The sequence below is a fragment of the Arachis hypogaea genome, chromosome 19, assembly GCF_003086295.3.
Source record: "Arachis hypogaea cultivar Tifrunner chromosome 19, arahy.Tifrunner.gnm2.J5K5, whole genome shotgun sequence".
NCBI classification, from domain to species: domain Eukaryota; kingdom Viridiplantae; phylum Streptophyta; class Magnoliopsida; order Fabales; family Fabaceae; genus Arachis; species Arachis hypogaea.
The window spans coordinates 39,779,170-39,802,017 of NC_092054.1; the positions used below are offsets into that span (position 1 = coordinate 39,779,170).

Sequence of the window (22,848 nt, forward strand, 5' to 3'; positions counted from 1 at the left end):
CTCAAGACTGCACTACTCAACTTGATGCCTAAGTTTCATGGCTTACCTGCTCAAGAGCCTATCAAGCACCTTAGGGATTTCCAGGCAGCCTGTTCTACTGTCAGGCGTGATGGTACAGATGAAACTTCTATTTTGTTAAAAGCCTTTCCATTCTCTCTTGAGGGAAAGGCGAGAGAGTGGTACTACACTCAACCCGCAGCAACTGTTTCTAACTGGGATACGCTCAGAAGAGAATTTTTAGAAAAATTCTTTCCAGCTGAAGTTATTGATAAACTGAGAAAAGACATTTCCATGATTGTTCAGGACGAATCCGAGACTCTCTACGAATACTGGGAGCGCTTCAACAATCTTCTGGAAGCATGTCCCCACCATATGATTGACAAGATAGTGTTGCTCGGCTACGTCACACAGGGCATGAGGCCTCAAGATAAGACCACATTAGAAAGTGCTAGCAATGGGTCTATGAAAAAGTACCAAGACCACTGATGAGGCATGGCAATTGATCAGCGACTTGGCTGAATCTACTACGAATCACAGGCATAAACAAAGCCGATCAAAAGCTGTTGCAGAGGTATCTTCTAGCAAAGAGACTACTGCTCTGACTCAGACTATATGTGAAATGACCAACTTACTGAGGCAGATGCAGTTGAGTCAACAACAAGCTCAGCAAGCTCAACCTTCTCCACCACAGCAAAGCCAACAGTTGGTTCCACAAAGAGTATGCGAGATCTGTGCTAATTATAGTCATTATACTGATGAATATCCGCAGCTCCAGCAGGAAGACAATACTGTGGCAGCCACTCATAACTTTTATGACCGCCCCAATCAAGGATACAATCAAGGTGGCAGCTAAAACCATGGATGGCAGGACAATTCCAACCAAGGTTGGATAGATAATTCTAACCAGGGCTAGAGGGACAACAATAACAGAGGAGGTAGAGACAATCAGGGAAATTAGAGGTGGAATAATAATAACAACAGGCAGCAGAACCAGAACCAGCCTTACAGAGCACCTCACCTGAGGCAATCCCAAGGACCACAGCACAACCAACAACAAATTCCCCAGATCACTTATTCTAATTCCTCTCTGAATGACGAGATGTTTTAATCCATTGCGCAAGGACAAAAGAACATGGAAAGTTTACTTAACGGTCTAACATCCGCTATACAAGCTCTCATCTCTCAGATGGGATCATCCAATACTTCAAATACTCAACATGCAAGCTCCAGTGGAATTTTTTCTCAACCCCTACCCAATCCAAAGGGTGGCATCAATGCCATCACCCTAAGGTCCGGAACCACACTGCAAGAGAGGAATCAGGAGGAGCCAAACCCACCAGAACACGCCTCAGCTGAAGAGGTGGTGGAGGTTGAAGATGCTGAAGAGGAAGAGGACGTACAAGACATGGTTGAAGAAGAAGAAGCTCAACCACAGAAAGAAGCACCAAGGGTTGCAGACGCTGCAGAAAATGCCCTTCCTATTCCATTTCCACAAATTGCAAGGAAGCCCAGGAAGCAGATGGAACTTGATCCCAAAATGGTAGAAATATTCAAAAAAGTTGTGGTAACTGTTCCCCTTTTTGATGTTATTCAGCAGGTACCTAAATATGCAAAGTTTCTAAAAGATTTATGTATACATAAAGACAAAATTAATGAATTAGAAACTATTCCCTTAGGTAGTTCTATATCTGATTTAATGGGAGGTATACCTGAAAAGTGTAGTGATCCAGGTCCATGTATGGTTAACTGTACTATTAGAGGTGTGATATTTTTTGACTGCATGTGTGATTTAGGAGCGTGTGTTAGTATAATGCCTTTGTCTATATATGATACTTTGAGGCTCCCTCCCTTAAAAAGGTCGGTAGCTCGTTTTATGTTAGCAGATAAAAGCATTATTACAGTGGTTGGAATTGCTAAAGATGTATTAGTGAGCATTAAGGGACTCACATTTTCCATTGACTTCTATATCTTGGAAATGCCCCTAATGACTCAGGAAGGCCATCATCAATCCTGCTTGGAAGACTGGTGCACAAAATTGTGATCATCAACAATGGCGCCAAAGACTTGGAGCTCTCAAATGTGAATCACACTTTGTCACAATTCCGCACAACTAACCAGCAAGTGCACTGGGTCGTCCAAGTAATAAACCTTACGTGAGTAAGGGTCGATCCCACGGAGATTTTTCGACTTGAAGCAAGCTATGGTCATCTTGTAAATCTCAGTCAGGCGGATTCAAATGGTTATGGAGTTTAAGGTGATGAAAATAAACATAAAATAAAGATAGAGATACTTATGTAATTCATTGGTGGATTTCAGATAAGCGTATGAAGATGCTTTGTTCCCCTTGAACCTCTGCTTTCCTATTGCCTTCTTCCAATCATTAATACTCCTTTCCATGGCAAGCTTTATGTTAGGCATCACCGTTGTCAATGGCTACTTCCCGTCCTCTCAGTGAAAATGGTCCTGATGCTCTGTCACAACATCGGCTAATCAGCTGTCGGTTCTCGATCATGTCGGAATAGGATCCATTGATCCTTTTGCATCTGTCACACGCCCCACAATCGCGAGTTTGAAGCTCGTCACAGTCATCCCTTCCCAGATCCTACTCAGAATATCACAGACAAGGTTTAGACGTTCCGGATCTCAAGAATGGCCACCAATAATTCTATTCTATACCACGAAGGTTCCAATCTTAGATTAGAAACCCAAGAGATACGCATTCAAGCCATTACTAGTAGAACAGAGGTGGTTGTCAGGCACATGTTCATAGGTGAGAATGATGATGAGTGTCACAGATCATCACATTCATCAATTTGAAGAACGAATGAATATCTTGGAGAAGAAATAGACTTGAGTTGAATAGAAAAACAATAGTACTGTGTATTAATTCATGAAGAATAGCAGAGCTCCACACCTTAATTTATGGTGTGTAGAAACTCCACCGTCGAAAATACATAAGAACAAGGTCTAGGCATGGCCGTAAGGCCAGGCCCCAAACGTGAAAAGGTCTATCAAAGTATATCAAGTGTATCAAAAGTATGAAAATACAATAGCAAAAGGTCCAATTTATAGAAAACTAGTAGCCTAGGTTTACAGAAATCAGTAATTAATGCAGAAATCTTCTTCCGGGCCCACTTGGTGTGTTCTTGGGCTGAGCATTGAAGCTTCCATGTGTAGAGACTTTTCTTGGAGTTAAACGCCAGCTTTTGTGCTAGTTTGGGCGTTTAACTCCAGGTTTTGTGCCAGTTTTGGAGTTAAACGCCAGAATTCTTAAGCTGACTTGGAACGCCTGTTTGGGCCATCAAATCTCGGGCAAAGTATAGACTATTATATATTGCTGGAAAGCCCAGAATGTCTACTTTTCAACGCAATTAAGAGCTCACCAATTGGGCTTCTGTAGCTCCAGAAAATCCACTTTGAGTGCAGGGAAGTCAAAATCCAACAGCATCTGCAGTCCTTTTTCAGCCTCTGAATCAGATTTTTGCTCAGGTCCCTCAATTTCAGCCAGAAAATACCTGAAATCACAGAAAAACACACAAACTCATAGTAAAGTCCAGAAGAGTGATTTGTATTTAAAAACTAATAAAAATATAATAAAAACTAATTAAAATATACTAAAAACATACTAAAAATAATGCCAAAAAGCGTATAAATTATCCGCTCATCACAACACCAAACTTAAATTGTTGCTTGTCCCCAAGCAACTGAAAATCAAATAGGATAAAAAAGAAGAGAATATACAATGAATTCCAAAAACATCTATGAAGATCAGTATTAATTAGATGAGCGGGGCTTTTAGCTTTTTGCCTCTGAATAGTTTTGGCATCTCACTTTATCCTTTGAAGTTCAGAATGATTGGCATCTATAGGAACTCAGAATCCAGATAGTGTTACTGACTCTCCTAGTTAAGTATGTTGATTCTTGAACACAGCTACTTTATGAGTCTTGGCCGTGGCTCTAAGCACTTTGTTTTCCAGTACTACCACCGGATACATAAATGCCACAGACACATAACTGGGTGAACCTTTTCAGATTGTGACTCAGCTTTGCTAGAGTCCCCAATTAGAGGTGTCCAGGGTTCTTAAGCACACTCTTCTTTTTTCTTTGGACCTCGACGTTAACCGCTCAGTCTCAAGTTTTCACTTGACACCTTCACGCCACAAGCACATGGTTAGGGACAGCTTGGTTTAGCCGCTTAGGCCAGGATTTTATTCCTGTGGGCCCTTCTATCCACTAATGCTCAAAGCCTTGGATCCTTTTTATCACCCTTACCTTTTGGTTTAAAGGGGTATTGGCTTTTTCTGCTTGCTTTTCCTCTCTTTTTTTTCTGCAAGCTTTTCACTGCTTTTTCTTGCTTCAAGAATCAATTTTATGATTTTTCAGATCATCAGATAACATTTCTCCTTTTTCTTTCATTCTTTCAAGAGCCAACAATTTTAACATTCATAAACAATCAAATTCAAAAATATGCACTGTTCAAGCATTCATTCAGAAGAACAATAGTATTGCCACCACATCAAGATAAGTAAACTGTTTTAAAATTTGAAATTCATGCACTTCTTTTTCTTTTTCAATTTAAAAACATTTTTCATTTTAGAAAGGTGATGGATTCATTTTCATAGCTTTAAGGCATGGACACTTAGACACTAATGATCATGTAATAAAGACACAAACTTAAATAAACATAAAGAACAATTTTCAAAAAAACAGAAAATAAAGAACAAAGAAATTAAAGAACGGGTCCACCTTAGTGATGGCGGCTTGTTCTTCCTCTTGAAGATCTTATGGAGTGCTTGAGCTCCTCAATGTCTCTTCCTTGCCTTTGTTTCTCCTCTCTCATGGTTCTTTGATCTTCTCTAATTTCATAGAGGAGGATGGAATGCTCTTGGTGCTCCACCCTTAGTTGTCCCATGTTGGAACTTAATTCTCCTAGGGAGGTGTTGATTTGCTCCCAATAGTTTTGTGGAGGAAGATGCATCCCTTGAGGCATCTCAGGGATTTCATGATGAAGAATTTCCTCATGCTCTTGATGAGGTTCTCTTGTTTTCTCCATCCTTTTCTTAGTGATGGGTTTGTCCTCATCAATGAGAATGTCTCCCTCTATGTCAATTCCAACCGAATTGCAAAGGTGACAAATGAGATGAGGGAAGGCTAACCTTGCCAAAGGAGAGGACTTGTCCGCCACCTTGTAGAGTTCTTGGGATATAACCTCATGAACTTTCACTTCCTCTCCAATCATGATGCTATGTATCATGATAGCCCGGTCTATAGTAGCTTCGGACCGGTTGCTAGTGGGAATGATTGAGCATTGGATGAACTCCAACCATCCCCTAGCCACGGGCTTGAGGTCATGCCTTCTTAGTTGAACCGGCTTCCCTCTTGAATCTCTCTTCCATTGAGCGCCCTCTTCACATATGTCCATGAGGACTTGGTCCAACCTTTGATCAAAGTTGACCCTTCTAGTGTAGGGGTGTGCATCTCCTTGCATCATAGGCAAGTTGAATGCCAACCTTACATTTTCCGAACTAAAATCTAAGTAATTCCCCCGAACCATTGTAAGCCAATTCTTAGGGTCTGGGTTCACACTTTGATCATGGTTCTTGGTGATCCATGCATTGGCATAGAACTCTTGAACCATTAAGATTCCGACTTGTTGAATGGGGTTGGTGAGAACTTCCCAACCTCTTCTTCGGATCTCATGTCGGATCTCTGGATACTCATTCTTTTTCAGTTTGAAAGGGACCTCGGGGATCACTTTCTTCTTTGCCACAACTTCATAGAAGTGGTCTTGATGCACCCTTGAGAGGAATCTCTTCATCTCCTATGACTCGGAGGTGGAAGCTTTTGCCTTCCCTTTCCTCTTTCTAGAGGTTTCTCCGGCTTTTGATGCCATAAATGGTTATGAAAAAACAAAAAGCTTTAGCTTTTACCACACCAAACTTAGAAGATTGCTCGTCCTCGAATAAAAGAAGAAAGAAGAGAGTAGAAGAAGAAGAAATAGAGGATATAGAGTGGGCTTTGTGTTTCGGCCAAGGGGGAGAAGTGGTGTTTAGGTTGTGTGAAAATAAAGGAGTGAAGATGGGTTTATATAGGGGTGAGAGGGGTGTGTATGTTTCGGCTATAGAGGGCGGGTTTGGGAGGGAAAGTGGTTTGAATTTGGATGGTGAGGTAGGTGGGGTTTTATGAAGGATGGATGTGAGTGGTGAAGAGAATGGTGGGATTTGATAGGTGAGGGATTTTTGGGGAAGAGGTATTGAGGTGATTGGTGAATGGGTGAAGAAGAGAGAGAGAGGTGGGGTAGGTGGGGATCCTGTGGGGTCCACAGATCCTGAGGTGTCAAGGATATCTCATCCCTGCACCAAGTGGCATGCAAAACGCCCCATTCTGCCAATCCTGGCATTAAACGCCAGGCTGCTGCCCATTTCTGGCGTTTAACGCCAGCTTCTTGCCCATTCCTGGCATTAAACGCCAGTCTGGTGCCCTTTTCTGGCGTTAAACGCCCAGAATGGTGCCAGACTGGGCGTTTAACGCCCATTCTGCTACCTTCACTGGCGTTTAAACTCCAGTAACTGTCTCCTCCAGGGTGTTCTGTTTTTTATTCTGTTTTTCCTTCTGTTTTTTCTTTTTCAATTGTTTTTGTGACTTCACATGATTATCAACCTACAGAAAACACAAAATAACAATAGAAAATAGAAATTTAACATAGATAAGTAAAAATTGGGTTGCCTCCCAACAAGCGCTTCTTTAATGTCAATAGCTTGACAGTGGACTTTCATGGAGCCTCACAGATGTTCAGAGCAATGTTGGAACCTCCCAACACCAAACTTAGATTTTGAATGTGGGGGTTCAACACCAAACTTAAAGTTTGGTTGTGTCCTCCTAACACCAAACTTAGAGTTTGACTGTAGGGGCTCTGTTTGACTCTGTATTGAGAGAAGCTCTTCATGCTTCCTCTCCATGGTGACAGAGGGATATCCTTGAGCTTTAAACACAAGGGAGTCTCCATTCACTTGAATGATCAATTCTTCTCTGTCAACATCAATCACAGCTTTTGCTGTGGCTAGGAAGGGTCTGCCAAGGATGATGGATTCATCCATACACTTCCCAGTTTCTAGGATTATGAAATCAGCAGGGATGTAATGGTCTTCAACCTTTACCAAGACATCCTCTACAAGTCCATAAGCCTGTTTCTTTGAATTGTCTGCCATCTCTAGTGAGATTCTTGCAGCTTGTACCTCAATGATCCCTAGCTTCTCCATTATAGAGAGAGGCATAAGGTTTATGCTTGACCCTAGGTCACGCAGAGCCTTCTCAAAGGTCATGGTGCCTATGGTACAAGGGATTGAGAACTTTCCAGGGTCCTGTCTCTTTTGAGGTAATCTCTGCCTAGTCAAGTCATCCAATCCTTTGATGAGCAGTGGGGGTTCATTCTCCCAAGTCTCATTACCAAATAACTTGGCATTTAGCTTCATGATTGCTCCAAGTTACTTAGCAACTTGCTCTTCAGTAACATCTTCATCCTCTTCAGAGGAAGAATACTCATCAGAGCTTATGAAAGGCAGAAGTAAATTCAATGGAATCTCTATGGTCTCAGAATGAGCCTCAGATTCCCATGGTTCCTCATTAGGAAACTCCATGGAGGTCAGTGGGCGTCCATTGAGGTCTTCCTCAGTGGGAATCACTGCCTCTTCCTCCTCTCCAAGTTTGGCCATGTGAGATGTGGTTATGGCCTTGCACTCTCTTTTTGGATTCTCTTCTGTATTGCTTGGAGGAGTGCTAGAAGGGAATTCAGTAATTTTCTTACTCAGCTGACCCAATTGTGCCTCCAAATTTCTAATGGAGGACCTTGTTTCAGTCATGAAACTTTGAGTGGTTTTGATTAGATCAGAGACAATGGTTGTTAAGTCAGAAGAGTTTTGCTTAGAATTCTCTGTCTGTTGCTGAGAAGATGATGGAAAAGGCTTGCTATTGCTAAACCTATTTTTTCCACCATTATTGTTGTTGAAACCTTATTGAGGTGTCTGTTGATCCTTCCATGAGAGATTTGGATGATTTCTCCATGAAGGATTATAGGTGTTTCCATAGGGTTCTCCCATGTAATTCACCTCTTCCATTGTTGGGTTCTCAGGATCATAAGCTTCTTCTTCAGAGGAAGTGGTGCACGAAATTGTGATCTCCAGGCTCGAACAAATCCTGGTAATGGCTCCAGAGCTTGGTGCTCTGATCTTAATTCATAATTGTCACAACTTCGATACAACTAACCAGCAAGTGCACTGGGTCGTCCAAGTAATACCTTACGTGAGTAAGGGTCGAATCCCACGGAGATTGTTGGTATGAAGCAAGCTATGGTCACCTTGTAAATCTCAGTCAGGCGGATATAAAGTGATAATGTTGTTTTCGAATATTATATAATAAAATAGGGATAGAGATACTTATGTAAATCATTGGTAGGAATTTCAGATAAGCGAATGGAGATGCTTTTCGTTCCTCTGAACCTCTGCTTTCCTGCTATCTTCATCCAATCAGTCTTACTCCTTTCCATGGCTGGCTTTATGCAAGGGCATCACCGTTGTCAGTGGCTACATCCCCTCCTCTCAGTGAATAATATGCTCACGCACCCTGTCACGGCACGGCTATTCATCTGTCGGTTCTCGATCATGCTGGAATAGGATTCACCCTCCTTTTGCGTCTGTCACTAACGCCCAGCACTCGCGAGTTTGAAGCTCGTCACAGTCATTCAATCATTGAATCCTACTCAGAATACCACAGACAAGGTTTAGACCTTCCGGATTCTCTTGAATGCCGCCATCATTCTAGCTTACGCCACGAAGATTCCGGTTAAGAGATCTAAGAGATACTCATTCTAGCTTATTTCATGTAGAACGGAAGTGTTTGTCAGGCACGCGTTCATAAGGGAGAAGGATGATGAGCGTCACACATAATCATCACCTTCATCACGTTCTTGGGTGCGAATGGATATCTTAGAAGCGAAATAAGAAAAATTGAATAGAAAACAGTAGTACTTTGCATTAATCTTTGAGGAACAGCAGAGCTCCACACCTTAATCTATGGAGTGTAGAAACTCTACCGTATGAAAATACATAAGTGAAGGTCCAGGCATGGCCGATATGGCCAGCCCCCTTTTACGTGATCAATAGATCAAAGGCTGATCAAAAGATGCCTAATACAATAGTAAGAGGTCCTATTTATAATAAACTAGCTACTAGGGTTTACATGAGTAAGTATTTGATGTATAAATCCACTTCCGGGGCCCACTTGGTGTGTGTTTCGGCTGAGCTTAAGTGTTGCACGTGCAGAGGCCAATTGTGGAGTTGAACGCCAGTTTTTGTGCCAGTTTGGGCGTTCAACTCTGGTTTTGGATCCTTTTCTGGCGCTGGACGCCAGATTTGGGTAGAAAGCTGGCGTTGAATGCCAGTTTACGTCGTCAATTCTTGGCCAAAGTATGGACTATTATATATTGCTGGAAAGCCCTGGATGTCTACTTTCCAACGCAATTAGAAGCGCGCCATTTCGAGTTTTGTAGCTCCAGAAAATCCACTTTGAGTGCAGGGAGGTCAGAATCCAACAGCATCAGCAGTCCTTTTTCAACCTCTGAATCTGATTTCTGCTCAAGTCCCTCAATTTCAGCTAGAAAATACCTGAAATCACAGAAAAATACACAAACTCATAGTAAAGTCCAGAAATGTGAATTTAACACAAAATCTATTAAAAACATCCCTAAAAGTAACTAGATCCTACTAAAAACATACTAAAAACAATGTCAAAAAGCGTATAAATTATCCGCTCATCACAACACCAAACTTAAATTGTTGCTTGTCCCCAAGCAACTGAAAATCAAAATAGGATAAAAAGAATAGAATATACTATAAATTCCAAATTATCAATGAAACAGAGCTTCAATCATATGAGCGGGACTTATAGCTCTTTGCCTCTTGAATAATTTTGGCATCTCACTTTATCCATTGAGGTTCAGAATGATTGGCATCTATAGGAACTTCAGATTTCGAATAGTGTTATTGACTCTCTTAGTTCAGCATGATGATTCTTGAACACAGCTTCTTTATGAGTCTTGGCCGTGGCCCTAAGCATTTTGTTTTCCAGTATTACCACCGGATACATAAATGCCACAGACACATAATTGGGTGAACCTTTTCAGATTGTGACTCAGCTTTGCTAAAGTCCCCAATTAGAGGTGTCCAGGGTTCTTAAGCACACTCTTTTTTTTTGCTTTGGACCTTGACTTTAACCGCTCAGTCTCAAGTTTTCACTTGACACCTACACGCCACAAGCACATGGTTAGGGACAGCTTGGTTTAGCCGCTTAGACCAGGATTTTATTCCTTTAGGCCCTCCTATCCACTGATGCTCAAAGCCTTGGGATCCTTTTTATTTGCCCTTGCCTTTTGGTTTTAAGGGTTATTGGCTTTTTGCTCTTGCCTCTTGGTTTTAAGAGCTTTTGGCTTTTTCTGCTTGCTTTTTCTTTCTATTTTTTTTTCGCCTATTTTTTTTTTCTGCAAGCTTTGCTCTTTGCTACTTTTTCTTGCTTCAAGAATCATTTTTATGATTTTTCAGATTATCAAATAACATGTCTCCTAGTCATCATTCTTTCAAGAGCCAACATATTTAACATTTTTAAACAACAACTTCAAAAGACATATGCATTGTTCAAGCATACATTCAGAAAACAAGAAGCATTATCACCACATCAATATAATTAAACTAAGTTCAAGGATAAATTCAAAACTCATGTACTTCTTGTTCTTTTGAATTAAAACAGTTTTTATTTTAAGAGAGGTGATGGATTCATAGGACATTCATAACTTTAAGACAAAGTTACTAACTACTAATGATCATGTAATGAAGACACAAACATAGATAAGCACATAACATAGAAAATGAAAAACAGAGAAAGTAAGAACAAGGAATGAGTCCACCTTAGTGATGTCCTTGAGCTCTTTTATGTCTCTTCCTTGCCTTGGCTGCTCCTCCTTCATTGCTTTTAGATCTTCTCTGATTTCATGAAGGATGATGGAGTGCTCTTGATGTTCCACCCTTAGTTGCTTCCAATAATTGTGTGGAAGAAAATGTATCCCCTGAGGTATCTCAGGGATCTCTTGATTTGCAGTCAAATGTTCTACCACTGAGCTATAGACCCTTGATGGAAGCTTTTGTCTTCCCTTTCCTCTTTCTAGAGGTTTCTCTGGCCTTAGGTGCCATCAATGGTTATGGAAAAAACAAAAAAGCTATGCTTTTACCACACCAAACTTAGAATGTTGCTCGCCCTCGAGCAAAAGAAGAAAGAATAGAAGAATAAGAAGAAGATATGGAGGAGATGGATGGGAGTGTGTATTCGGCCATATGGGTGGGATTGGGTGGGAGAGAGATGTTGAATTTTTGAAGGTAGTGGGTGTATGGATGTGAGTGGTAAATGGAAAAAGAAGGGATGATCATGAATGGAAAGAGAGATGATGAGGTAGGTGGGGATCCTGTGGGGTCCACAGATCCTGAGGTGTCAAGGCATTTACATCCCTGCACCAATTTAGGCATGTAAAATGCCCTTGCACACAACTCTGGGCGTTCAGCGCCAGGTTGGTGCCCATTTTGGGCGTTCAATGCCCCTTTGCTGCCATTTCTGGCGTTGAACGCCAGAACCATGCTTGTTCTGGGCGTTCAGCGCCAGGATGCTCCCATTCTGGGCGTTCAGCGCCAGAACTATGCTCTGTTCTGGCGTTTGAACGCCAGACAGATGCTCCTCCAGGGTGTGATTTTTCTTCTGCTGTTTTTGATTCCGTTTTCAATTTTTATATTTATTTTGTGACTCCTCATGATCATGAACCTATAAAGACACATAACTAAGAAAAATATAGTTAGATAAATAAACATTGGGTTGCCTCCCAACAAGCGCTTCTTTAATGTCAATAGCTTGACAGTGGGCTCTCATGGAGCCTCACAGATGTGCAGAGCTTTGTTGAGACTCTCCAACACCAAACTTAGAGTTTGGATATGGGAGTTCAAAACCAAACTTAGAGTTTGGTTGTGGCCTCCCAACACCAAACTTAGAGTTTGACTGTGGGGGCTCTGGTTGACTCTGCTTGGAGAGAAGCTTTTTCTGCTTCCTCTCCGTGGTTGCAGAGGGAGATCCTTGAGTTTTAAACACAAGGGAGTTCTCATTCCATTGAAGGAATATTTCACCTCTGTCAACATCAATCACAGCTCTTGCTGTGGCCAGGAAAGGTCTTCCTAGGATGATGGATTCATCCTCTTCCTTTCCAGTATCCAGGACTATGAAATCAGCAGGGATGTAAAGGCCTTCAACCTTTACTAACACGTCCTCTACTTGTCCATAAGCCTGTTTTCTTGAGCTGTCTGCCATCTCTAGTGAGATTTTAGCAGCTTGCACCCCATAGATTCCCAGTCTCTCTATTACAGAGAGGGGCATGAGGTTTATTCCTGAACCAAGGTCACACAGAGCCTTAAAGATCATAGTGCCTATGGTACAGGGTATTATGAACTTTCCAGGATCCTGTCTCTTCTGAGGCAATGTCAGTTGATCCAGATCACTTAGTTCATTGATGAACAAGGGAGGTTCAACTTCCCAAGCATCAATGCCAAACAATTTGGCATTCAGCTTCATGATTGCACCAAGAAACTTGGCAGTTTGCTCTTCAGTGACATCCTCATTCTCTTCAGAAGAGGAATACTCATCAGAGCTCATGAAGGGCATAAGGAGGTTCAATGGAATCTCTATGGTCTCTAGATGAGCCTCAGAGTCCTTTGGTTCCTCAGAGGGAAGCTCCTTATTGATCACTGGACGTCCCAGGAGGTCCTCCTCCTTGGGATTCACGTCCTCTCCTCTCCTCAGAGGTTCGGCCATGGCGCTTATGTCAATGGCCTTGCACTCTCCTTTTGGATTCTCTTCTGTATTGCTTGGGAGAGTACTAGGAGGGATTTCAGTGATCCTTTTACTCAGCTGGCCTACTTGTGCTTCCAGATTTCTAATGGAAGATCTTGTTTCATTCATGAAACTTACAGTGGCCTTAGATAGATCAGAGACTAGATTTGCTAAATTAGAAGTATTTTGTTCAGAGTTCTCTGTCTGTTGCTGAGTTGATGATGGAAAAGGCTTGCTATTGCTAAACCTGTTTCTTCCACCATTATTAAAGCCTTGTTGAGGCTTTTGATCCTTCCATGAGAAATTTGGATGATTTCTCCATGTTGAGTTATAGGTGTTTCCATAAGGTTCACCTAAGTAATTCACCTCTGCTATTGCAGGGTTCTCAGGATCATAAGCTTCTTCTTCATAAGAAGCCTCTTGAGTACTGTTGGATGCAGCTTGCATTCCATGCAGACTCTGAGAGATCATATTGACTTGCTGAGTCAATATTTTATTCTGAGCCAATATGGCATTCAGAGTATCAACTTCAAGAACTCCCTTCTTCATAGGCGTCCCATTACTCACAGGATTCCTTTCAGAAGTGTACATGAACTGGTTATTAGCAACCATGTCAATGAGTTCTTGAGCTTCTGCAGGCGTTTTCTTTAGGTGAATGGATCCACCTGCAGAAGTGTCCAGTGACATTTTTGATAGCTCAGATAAACCATCATAGAATATATCCAGGATGGTCCATTCTGAAAGCATGTCAGAAGGACACTTTTTGGTCAACTGTTTGTATCTTTCCCAAGCTTCATAGAGGGATTCACCTTCTTTCTGCCTGAAGGTTTGAACATCAGCTCTAAGCTTGCTCAGCTTTTGAGGAGGAAAGTACTTGGCTAAGAAAGCCGTGACCAGCTTATCCCAAGAGTTCAGGCTATCTTTGGGTTGAGAATCCAACCATAATCTAGCTCTGTCTCTTACAGCAAAAGGGAAAAGCATGAGCCTGTAGACTTCAGGATTTACTCCATTAGTCTTAACAGTATCACATATCTGCAAGAATTCAGTTAAGAACTGAAAGGGATCTTCAGATGGAAGTCCATGAAACTTGCAGTTTTGCTGCATCAGAGAAACTAATTGAGGTTTCAGCTCAAAGTTGTTTGCTCCAATGGCAGGAATGGAGATGCTTCTTCCATGTAAATTAGAATTAGGTGCAGTGAAGTCACCAAGCATCTTCCTTATATTATTATTATTTTCGGCTGCCATCTCCTTTTCCTGTTCGAAAATTTCTGAAAGGTTATCTCTGGATTGTTGTATTTTAGCTTCTCTTAATTTTTTTCTTCAGAGTCCTTTCAGGTTCTGGATCTGCTTTAACAAGAATGTTTTTGTCCTTGCTCCTGTTCATATGACAAAGAAGAAGGCACAGAAAAATAATAATAATAATGGAGATCCTTTATACCACAGTATAGGGATCCTTGTGTTAGTAGAAGAAAAGAAGGGAAGAAAATCTGAACTCAGAGAGAGAGGGGGTTCGGATTTTTGGAGAGTTGAAGGAAAGATGTTAGTACATCAATAAACAAATAGAAGAAGATGAGAGGGGGAAGTGAATTTTCGAAAACAATTTTTGAAAAAGAGTTAGTGATTTTTGAAAATAGTTTTTGAAAAAGGTTAGTATTTTTTTCGAAATTTTTTTTTATATATAAAAAATAAAAATAATTAGTTAATAAAAAAGAAATTTTTGAAAAAGAGGGAAGATATTTTCGAAAATTAGAGAGAGAGAGTTAGTTAGGTAGTTTTGAAAAAGTTAAGAAACAAACAAAAAGTTAGTTAGTTAGTTGAAACAAATTTGAAAAGATAAGAAGTTGGGAAGTTAGAGAAGATATTTTGAAATCAAATTTTGAAAAAGATAAGATAAGAAGATATTTTTTTTGAAAAGATATGATAGAAATTAGTTTTTGAAAAAGATTTGATTTTTAAAATCACAATTAATGACTTGATTCATAAGAAATCACATGATATGATTCTAGAACTTAAAGTTTGAATCTTTCTTAACAAGCAAGTAACAAACTTCAAATTTTTGAATCAAAACTTTAATTGATTATGTTATTTTCGAAAATTATGATATAAAATAAGAAAAAGGTTTTTGAAAATTAATTTTTTGGAATTTTCGAAAATAATCATGAATTTTGAAAAAGATTTTGAATTTTGAAAAAGATTTTGAAAAAGATAAGATTTTCAAATTGAAAATTTGATTTGACTCATAAGAAACAACTTGATTTTAAAAATTTTTGAAAAAGTCAACTCAAATTTTCGAATTTGATGAGAGAAAAAGGGGAAGATATTTTTTTTTTTTTGAATTTTTATGAAAACGTGAAAATTATGCAATGCATGAAATTTTTAGATCAAAACATGTGATGCATGCAAGAATGTTATGAATGTCAAGATGAACACCAAGAACACTTTGAATGTCAAGATGAACATCATAGACACAATTTTGAAAAATTTTTAATGCAAAGAAAACATGCAAGACACCAAACTTAGAATTCTTTAATGCTTACGCACTAAGAATTCAAGAATGCATATGATAAATATGAAAAGACACAAAACAAAAAATCATCAAGATCAAACAAGAAGACTTACCAAGAACAGCTTGAAGATCATGAAGAACACTATGAATGCATGATATTTTCGAAAAAATGCAAGATGCATATGCAATTGACACCAAACTTATAACATGACTCAAGACTCAAACAAGAAACACAAAAATATTTTTGATTTTTATGATTTTCTAATTTTTTTGTATTTTTATTTATTATTTTTTTTTTCGAAAATTATTGTGAAAAATAAAAATAAGGATTTCAAAATTTTTAATATGAATTCCAGGAATCTTGCCATGTTAGTCTTAAAGCTCCAATCAAAGGGTCAGGCATGGCTTAATAGCCAGCCAAGCTTTAATAAAAATATGAGTGTAATTCAGACATGACAAGCCTGACATACCCTATCCAGAAGGATTGGGCATGACTCCACTGAAGTGATTAGCCAATCCCAAAGCAGTTTGGGTATGGCTTTACAGCCAGATAGGCTTCAACATGCTTCATGAAACACTAGAATTCATTCTTAAAAATTTTGAAGCCATAGAATAATTTATTTTTGAAAACATTATTTTTAGTAAATTTTTTTTTTTTCGAAAACAAGTGAGGAATTTTTGAAAGGTTTTTGAAAAATTTTTTTTTTGAAAAGAAAACAAAAAGAAAATTACCTAATCTGAGCAACAAGATGAACCGTCAGTTGTCCATACTCGAACAATCCCCGGCAACGGCGCCAAAAACATAGTGCACGAAATTGTGATCTCCAGGCTCGAACAAATCCTGGTAATGGCTCCAGAGCTTGGTGCTCTGATCTTAATTCATAATTGTCACAACTTCGATACAACTAACCAGCAAGTGCACTGGGTCGTCCAAGTAATACCTTACGTGAGTAAGGGTCGAATCCCACGGAGATTGTTGGTATGAAGCAAGCTATGGTCACCTTGTAAATCTCAGTCAGGCGGATATAAAGTGATAATGTTGTTTTCGAATATTATATAATAAAATAGGGATAGAGATACTTATGTAAATCATTGGTAGGAATTTCAGATAAGCGAATGGAGATGCTTTTCGTTCCTCTGAACCTCTGCTTTCCTGCTATCTTCATCCAATCAGTCTTACTCCTTTCCATGGCTGGCTTTATGCAAGGGCATCACCGTTGTCAGTGGCTACATCCCCTCCTCTCAGTGAATAATATGCTCACGCACCCTGTCACGGCACGGCTATTCATCTGTCGGTTCTCGATCATGCTGGAATAGGATTCACCCTCCTTTTGCGTCTGTCACTAACGCCCAGCACTCGCGAGTTTGAAGCTCGTCACAGTCATTCAATCATTGAATCCTACTCAGAATACCACAGACAAGGTTTAGACCTTCCGGATTCTCTTGAATGCCGCCATCATTCTAGCTTACGCCACGAAGATTCCGGTTAAGAGATCTAAGAGATACTCATTCTAGCTTATTTCATGTAGAACGGAAGTGTTTGTCAGGCACGCGTTCATAAGGGAGAAGGATGATGAGCGTCACACATAATCATCACCTTCATCACGTTCTTGGGTGCGAATGGATATCTTAGAAGCGAAATAAGAAGAATTGAATAGAAAACAATAGTACTTTGCATTAATCTTTGAGGAACAGCAGAGCTCCACACCTTAATCTATGGAGTGTAGAAACTCTACCGTATGAAAATACATAAGTGAAGGTCCAGGCATGGCCGAGATGGCCAGCCCCCTTTTACATGATCAATAGATCAAAGGCTGATCAAAAGATGCCTAATACAATAGTAAGAGGTCCTATTTATAATAAACTAGCTACTAGGGTTTACATGAGTAAGTATTTGATGTATAAATCCACTTCCGGGGCCCACTTGGTGTGTGTTTGGGCTGAGCTTAAGTGTTACACGTGCAGAGGCCAATTGTGGAGTTGAACGCCAGTTTTTGTGCCAGTTTGGGCGTTCAACTCTGGTTTTGGATCCTTATCTGGCGCTGGACGCCAGATTTGGGTAGAAAGCTGGCGTTGAACGCCAGTTTACGTCGTCAATTCTTGGCTAAAGTATGGACTATTATATATTGCAGGAAAGCCCTGGATGTCTACTTTCCAACGCAATTGGAAGCGCGCCATTTCGAGTTTTGTAGCTCCAGAAAATCCACTTTGAGTGCAGGGAGGTCAGAATCCAACAGCATCAGCAGTCCTTTTTCAACCTCTGAATCTGATTTCTGTTCAAGTCCCTCAATTTCAGCCAGAAAATACCTGAAATCACAGAAAAACACACAAACTAATAGTAAAGTCCAGAAATGTGAATTTAACACAAAATCTATTAAAAACATCCCTAAAAGTAACTAGATCCTACTAAAAACATACTAAAAACAATGTCAAAAAGCGTATAAATTATCCGCTCATCAGGAAGCTTCCTTAGTACTGCCTGTTGCTGCTTGCATTCCAGACAGACTCTGAGAAATCATATTAACTTGTTGAGTCAATATTTTATTCTGAGCCAATATGGCATTCAGAGTATCAATCTCAATAACTCCTTTCTTCTGAGTTGACCCATTATTCATAGGATTCCTTTCAGAAGTGTACATGAATTGGTTATTTGCAACCATTTCAATGAGTTCCTGAGCTTCTGTAGGCGGCTTCTTTAGATGAAGAGATCCTCCAGCAGAGCTATCCAATGACATCTTGGATAGTTCAGACAGACCATCATAAAAAATACCTATGATGCTCCATTCAGAAAGCATGTCCGAAGGACATCTTCTGATCAATTGCTTGTATCTTTCCCAAGCTTCATAGAGGAATTCACCATCCTTCTGTCTAAAGGTTTGGACTTCCACTCTAAGCTTACTCAATTTTTGAGGTGGAAAGAACTTTCCCAAGAAGGCATTGACTAGATTTTCCCAAGAGTTCAGGCTTTCCTTAGGTTGTCAATCCAACCATGTTCTAGCTCTGTCTCTTACAGCAAAAGGAAAGAGCATAAGTCTGTAGACTTCAGGATCAACCCCATTGGTCTTGACAGTGTCACAGATTTGCAAGAACTCAGCTAAGCACTGGTGAGGATCTTCCAATGGAAGTCCATAAAACTTGCAATTCTGTTGCATTAAAGAAACTAATTGAGGCTTAAACTCAAAGTTGTTTGCTCCAATGGCAGGGATAGAGATGCTTCTCCCATAGAAATCAGGAGTAGGTGCAGTAAAGTCACCAAGCACCTTCCTTGCATTGTTGGCATTGTTGTTGTTTTCGGCTGCCATGGTTTCTTCTTCTTTGAAGAGCTTTGTTAGGCCCTCTAGAGAGAGTTGTGTTTTAGTTTCTCTTAGCTTTCTCTTCAAGGTCCTTTCAGGTTCAGGATCAACTTCAACAAGAATGCTTTTATCTTTGCTCCTGCTCATATGAAAGAGAAGAGAACAAGAAAGTAGGGAATCCTCTATGTCTGTGATGCCAGGGCATTTTGGCCAGTTTCACTGACCTTTTCTTTACTATTTTTAAGGTAGTTTCATGCATTTTCTTAGGAAATAAGCTAGTTTTGGGTAGATATTCACTTACATCTTGATTCAAGCATACATTGTGCACTTTACATGATTTCATGAGAATTTTACATGAATTATATGATAAATTGGATGATGCATGATCCCATGATTAAGAGCAAGACTTTGATGCACTTTGTTTGATTGATTTCAGGCCAAAAGAAGAAGAGAAGAGCCACGTTAGTGGCTACGTTAGTTACACTAACGTGGGCAATAACGTGGAAGGAAGGAAAGCCACAACGTTAGTGAGAAAAGTTAGTGGCATTAACTTTGAAGAAGGAGAGCATGGAACGAAGACCCACGTTAAGAGTCACGTTAGCTACACTAACGTGAACTCTAACGAAGGGACAAAAGGCACCAAGCAATGTTAATGGGGAAGGTGAGCCCCAATAACGCTTGCGAAAGGGGTATATGCCAACGTTAGTAGAAAAAGTGAGTGCCACTAACGTTTTCGAAGCAAGAAGACCCACGTTAGCTTCCACGTTAACTACATTAACGTGGGAACTAACGTAGAAGGAAAGGGAGATGCCAAAGTTAGTGGAAAAGGTGATATCCACTAACGTTGGCGAAGCAAAAAGACCCACGTTAACTAGATTAACGTGGTAGTTAACGTGGGCAAAAGTCCCACCTGGCAGCCTGACCATGCCTTCTTCAAACACGCATAACTTGAGCCACAAAGCTCCAAATGAGGTGATTCTAGTGGCATTGGAAAGTAGGATTCTAGAGCTTTCCAAGAATATATGGCACTACATATTTGACACTAAATTTGAAGGAGAAAATCTGCCCCGAAAGTGCAATGATGAACATGGTATCAACCTGTATTAAGGCCAACTGACCTCTTCACCTTCCAAGAAGTGTAACTCGAGCTGTAGAGCTCCAAATAATGCGCTTCCAAAGGCATTGGAAAGTAGACATCCAGAGCTTTCCAACAATATATAATAGTATAGGGTGGACACTAAGTTTGATCTCCAGAAACTGGCAATAATGAAGCCCTGATCGCTAGCGTTATTGGCACTCAAGTTTTCCAGTAACGCTAGCAACTATGCCAGCGACCATGTCCACTTCAAAGGAGCATAACTTGAGCTACAGAGATCCAATTGAGGTGATTCCAGTTGCGTTAGAAAGCTACCATTCAGAGCTTTCCAACGATATATAATACTTTATAGTGGGCATGAAATTGGAGTACAAACAAGAGGCATCTTTTAAGACCCAAAAACACCAACTGGGCAGCAAGTGCAACGTTAGCCACAATAACTTTAGCACTAACGCCACACTTGTAGCGTTAGTGTGGCTAACTTTAGTACTAACTTTAGCACCTGGACCTCAACTTGACTCACTCTCTCTCAAGTCCACTTCAAAGCTCAAGCAAGCAAGCCCACAATTGTCAACCAATCAAGACCACAAGAAGCATCTAGAATAGGAATTTTCATTTAATTGTAATTTACTTTTAATTTCATTTTGTAATTTAGGAGAGTCTATATAAAGGCCTTAGTTTTTATATTAAACGCAGGCTGGAAATTCTGGAATGGGGGATTGAAGAGGGGTCTTCGGACTCCCTCCCCTCACACACTTTTCCTTCTCTTTCTTTGTAATTTTCATTTATGAATGTTGAATTTTCAATTTCAGTTTAAATCTTCATCTTTACTTTTCTGCACTTTCTTTCTTTTCTATTTTTGTAGAGTAATGATCAACTAACTCTTTACATTGGGTTAGAGAGCTCTATTGTGATTCAATGGATTAAGTGTAGTTCTTATTCTTCTTCTTCTTTCTTTCCTCTTGATTTTACTAGAGGGCTTTCGATCTTCATCCAATTGGGTAGTTATCTTGGAAAAGAAACTATTCATACTTGGATCTCTTCTGAACCTTGAAAGAGGAATGAAGAGATCATGCTAGAAATGCTTTCTCATGTTGGACCAAATTGGGTGTGGATGGATATGTGACTATAATCCTTCCAACACTTGATTTGGGAAATGCATGTGGTATAATCAGTGACCATACTTCATCTCTTCTCATGAGCAATTGACCAAGGAATTGGCTATTGATCAAGATTTGAGAGATCGAATTACAAGAAATTGTAATTCGATCACTTAAGATTGCCAAGGAGATCAATGAATGCATTGATTCAGGAAGAGATGAGAATGAACTTGATCCGGAGGATTGCAATATCTCTTGATCCCAATGTTCATTTTATTTTTAGTTCTTACATTTACATTTCTTGCTATTTTACTTTTCTGCACTTTATAGTTTTTCCTTTACATTCATGTTATTTACACTTCCTGCTGCTCATCATTCAAATCTGAACCGTCTAACTAGGATAATCAATTAACCATTGATTACTTAATCCGTTAATCTCTGTGGGATTCGACCTCACTCTTTTGTGAGTTATTACTTGACAACAATTCGGTACACTTGCCGAAGGGAGATTTGTTATGAGACAAGTTTTCCGTGCATCAGTCACAGTATAGAGATTCCTTGAAGTGTCAGAAGAAAAGAAGAATAGAAGGAGGAGGTGGAGAAGAGGGAATTCGAACTTTATCAAGAGGGACAGAGTTCGAATTGCACCTTGATGAGGAGTCTTAGTCCCTTAAATAGAAGGATGTGAAAAGAGGGGAAAAATTTTCGAAAATAAATTAAAAAGATTTTGAAATAATTAAAAAGAAATTTGAAAATTTGATTGAGATTTTCGAAAACTAAGATTGGTAAAGAAATAAAGTGATTTTTGAAAAAGATTTTGAAATTAGAAAAAGATATGATTGAAAAAAAATTAATTTTGAAACAGATGTGATTGAAAAGATATGTTTGAAAAGATATGATTGAAAATCAATTTAGAAAAAGAAAATTTTTAAAATTAAAGTTGATTACTTGACTATCAAGAAATTAAAAGATATGATTTCAAAATTTAAAGTTTGATCCTTTCTTAATAGGCAAGTAACAACTTGAAAATTTTTGAAGAAAATCTTGAATTGAAGCAAGGATTTTTGAAAATAGTAAAAATAAATATAAAATGGAAAGAAATTGATTTTGAAAGAGATATGATTGAAAAGATATGATTTGAAAAAGATTTGATTTTGAAAAATTATGAAAACTTGAAAAAAATGTGAATTAAAAACAAAATCTTCCCTCTAGTGTTATCCTAGCGTTAAACGCCCAGAATGGTGCCCATTCTGGCGTTTAACGCCCAAAAATCTACCTTTTTGGGCGTTAAACGCCCAGCCAGGTACCCTGGCTGGCGTTTAAATGCCAGTTTTCCTTCTTCACTGGGCGTTTTGAATGCCCAGCTTTTTCTGTTTGATTTCTCTGCTGAATGTTCTGAATCTTCAATTCTCTGTATTATTGACTTGAAAAGACATAGTTTTGAAAATATCTTTGAATTTTTGATGATGAGAAACAATAAAAAATGCAACTAAGATCAAATAAACAATGCATGCAAGACACCAAACTTAAAAGTTTTCATATAAGAGACACTAAGAAATTGAGAATGCATATGAAAAACAATAAAACACACAAAACAAGAGAATTTAAAGATCAGAGCAATGAAATCATCAAGAACAACTTGAAGATCAATGAAGAACAATATATATAAATTTACGAAAATTAGAAGGATAAAGACATGCAATTGACACCAAACTTAAAAATTGATACTAGACTCAAACAAGAAACATAAAATATTTTTGATTTTTATGGTTTTATAAATTTTTTTTGTATTTTTTCGAAAATTATGTGAAAAGAAAATAAAGAGAATCAAAACTTTTAATGAGAATTCCAGGAATCATGCAATGTTAGTCTAAAGCTTCAGTCTAAAAAGATTAGACATGTTTGGCCAAGTTTCAGTAGGACATTACATTCAATAGCTAA

General features: G+C 39.2%; 2 non-coding genes across 2 annotated transcripts; both read left to right on the top strand.

Moving 5' to 3' along the window:
* The first annotated feature begins 13,653 nt into the window (after positions 1 to 13,653).
* Positions 13,654 to 13,761, top strand: LOC112781272 (small nucleolar RNA R71). Its single transcript, XR_003192057.1, has one exon. It is a non-coding gene; the product is annotated as a small nucleolar RNA R71 (small nucleolar RNA).
* Positions 13,762 to 18,207: 4,446 nt separating this feature from the next.
* On the top strand, positions 18,208 to 18,315 carry LOC112780418 (small nucleolar RNA R71). The gene has a single exon (XR_003191258.1). It is a non-coding gene; the product is annotated as a small nucleolar RNA R71 (small nucleolar RNA).
* The last annotated feature ends 4,533 nt before the right edge of the window (positions 18,316 to 22,848 follow it).